Below are 3,581 nucleotides of genomic sequence, written 5' to 3' on the forward strand. Positions count from 1 at the left end.
CAGGCATAGCTTTTGGTTTTTTAATTTTGTTACAAAATTCTCACAATGCAACTATACTTAGATTTAATATTGCTGAGTGTTATGGGCAACGCAGTGACATTAGCAGCCATTGTATGTCTCCTCTCTCTCTCTCTCTCTCTTTCTTTCTTTTTTTTCTTTTACTACAGGTAATTTAACCAAATCCTTGGTACACCAGAAGTTTCGATATTCTTCTGCAGTCAAAACTGTTGTGGACCTTTACAAAACTGTGTTGAAATAGTGTCCTCAATCTTTCCTCTCAACTACTGCCATGACAGACTTACCGAGCTCCAGAAAGGGATGAGTTGAACACCCTGGATTCCTAAGGGGACAACTATCAATCACTTGAGACACAATAAGTTTTATGTAATTCTTCTCAGATTTAGTTCTTGGAGGATGACACGATTTTAAACTAACTGACTCAGTTACAACAAAAATGGTAATTTTAATTTCTTGCTCCCTCTTGTGAAAATTTCTGCTGTCACCCATGTTTACTACCCTCACTTTCGGTTCTTACGTCATCTGTTAGCATCTGAATACCAATTGTGATGCCATGACAGCCATTACATGTGATCCACATTTCTTTTGATTTTCTGAATATCTTTTGATAAGATGCTGCTATAGTGGTCATTGAAGACGTCACACATTGCCCGTTTGACAGCCAAACACGTTTCTTTCAACATCTCTCTATCCTTATGCTTTGTTTCACATCTTTCATGCAATAGTATACGTATCTTTAGAAGTTTTTTGGCAGTGACTGTATATGATGATGGGTTCCTCACATTATAAACTGTTTTACTAGCTACATATCTATCCAGTGCATGGCCAATTATTCTTCTAAATTGAGACATAGTTTCTTTATGTACTCCTGTCCATAGGTAAATGTTTTAAGTTCATCTTTTAGGTATGGCATGAATGCTTCTTTTTTAGCTTACTGAACATATAAATCTTCCTACTTGTTCTAGCTCTTGTTTGTACTTAAATAATCATCGTTACAACTACCCTATTGTTGTTCACACCAGTTACAATATCAATAGCCTCAAAGTTCTCAGGTTTATTTGTTGCCACTAGGTGTAATATATTTCCACCACGAGTGGCCTTCCGGACTATCTTATGTAGTTTTCTGAGAAGGCATTGAGTAGCGTTTTTCAGGATGTCTTCTCACTCCCATAACTTAAAAAAACTGCAATTATCTGAATGAGCTGTTGGATGATTGAAATCTCAACCAGTGATGACAGTATGACTGTGGCACACATCTGCTAGAGAACTGAGATTTTCTCTAAACTTGCCAGTTGCATTTGGGGGTGAGTCTGGCAACTGACAGAAAGATCGATTAACAAGCAGACGCCCACCATTTATACTGTTTGTTGTCCAAACAATATCATACAATTTTTTTTGGTCTCCTGTGACAAATACACCATTTCCGTTTCCTATTAGACTACCATTTCAGTATTTACTTAGAGTTACTCTGAAGATCTCACTGCTGTCATTTTGAACCAGCTTTCTGTGCCTGATACTATGTGAACTACACTGCTTTTCACAACTGGACCAAAAGCATGGGACTTTGTTTGAGAATACTGCAGTGGTTGATTACTGGTGTCATATTGATTTCATTTTAAGTCAATCAAAAATGTATAACAATTAAAATTCTTCGATGGAATAATATGTAAAATTAAGAAAAGGCAACCTCTTACCTATAGCTGACTGGCGTGTGGCACATGAGGAGAAGCAAGAGCTCAGAAGTTAGTGGAAATTCCATATTTTATTGAGTGTTTCTATGTGCTGCACATCATTCAGCTACATGTGCACAATTGCATTTGCTTTATTTTATGTATTATCCCCATCAAATGATCGTATTTTTTTTTAACCTCATCTCATATTTTGGTGACACATGTTTATTTGCCCGTCTTAGAGATATAGATAACCATATCTAATTGTAGCATTTTATCTGACCCTGTTTTCATTTCATAGCATGTTAAAGTTCAGAAGTTTCGAAATTTTTTAACTGTGTGACGGGGCAAAATAACACTTACTAACATTATGAAAAAAACAGCTATTTTATGTATCGTTCGTGTGAAATTTGGTGGTTATACAGACTACTACATAAGGAATTCATACAAATGCCAACAATAACAGTAGTGGGGTTTTTGTTTCTTTAAGGTATTTTTCATGCTATATTGGATATTTTATGTCAGTTTTTTATTTGGTCATCTCACAAAATTTTACTGTTAAAATACTGTATCTGTAATTTTTTTAGATTTTTCAATGATTTCAGTGGTGTTATCCTTTTTAATAAATAATACTTGGTTTAAAAACTGAGGAGCTATTGGCAAACATTCCTTTTACAAACTTTATTAAAACAACAGTAAGATTAAGGTATATGGAAATTATAACATTAATTTCTTCCAAATAACAATCATAAGCAGCTGGAAACATTATTGTCCACTTTCAACTTACTCCACATTATCTCATTCTCAAAAAGAGTAAATTGGCCCAGCAAGGCCACTATTGATAACACAGGCCAACGAAAAAAATTTTTTAAAAAGCTCTTTTTACTTTAATAGCTGATCTTTATAAATTTTTATGAGCTGAATCCAAATCTAGCCTCGGTTTTTTTGTATCACCCATAGTTTTCGAGCAATATGCTTTTTATTATATAGTATAAAAACCCTATGCTATACGGTAAACAGGGAAATTAATGAAACACTGTTACAACATAAGCACGGTTTGTATTCACAGTAAACTACTTAAAACAATGATATGTGTTAACAGAGGTTTCACTCGTGAGCTGGAATTGGTTTTCATTTTCTTTCTCTTTTCTCTTTGAAGCTTCTTGTGTAGCTTTTTCTATGATGAGTTGCTTGCTGAACTCCTCGGCGAATGACCAACAGTAGCCTCCATCATGTCGGTGTTCCAGCGGCCTTGGTAGGGTTTTCCATCACTTTAATGTCCCAGTGAAAACGCTCTCCTTGCTTCTCACTAACATCTCCCATATTGTCCCGGGAAGTAATCAAGGTGACTGTTCAAAAACTGAACTTTCAGGCTCATTAAACATCCTAAAGTTTTAAACCTCTTTAACATTGTAACTATAATAGAAACATATTCTTGGTCTTTTTGATGTCCTAAGAACTTTGTAATGACTTGCTTGAATGATACCCATGCTTCTTTCTCATTTAAGGTCATTGTGGATTCAAAGTTAACATCAAACATCAATTTTCCAATGTCAGGTCCGACAAAGATGCCTTCTTTCACTTTAGCTTCTGAAAGGTGTGGAAACTTTTGGCAGAGATACTTAAAACATGGTCCATCTTCAGGCAAAGCCTTTACAAACTGTTTCATTAGGCCTAACTTTATATGTAGAGGTGGTAGGAGTACGTTTTTTGGATCTACAAGGTTTTTGCGTAGAATGTTCTACTCACCAGGTTTTAAACACTCCCTTTCAGGCCACTTCTTTCTGCACCAGTGTTGATCCCTAGTCCTACTGTCCCATTCACACAAGAAACGTGGAAATTTGGTAAAGCCACCTTTCTGATGAAAGATTGCCACATATCATCCAACCATGA

Source organism: Schistocerca piceifrons, chromosome 6 (assembly GCF_021461385.2).
Source record: "Schistocerca piceifrons isolate TAMUIC-IGC-003096 chromosome 6, iqSchPice1.1, whole genome shotgun sequence".
NCBI lineage: Eukaryota > Metazoa > Arthropoda > Insecta > Orthoptera > Acrididae > Schistocerca > Schistocerca piceifrons.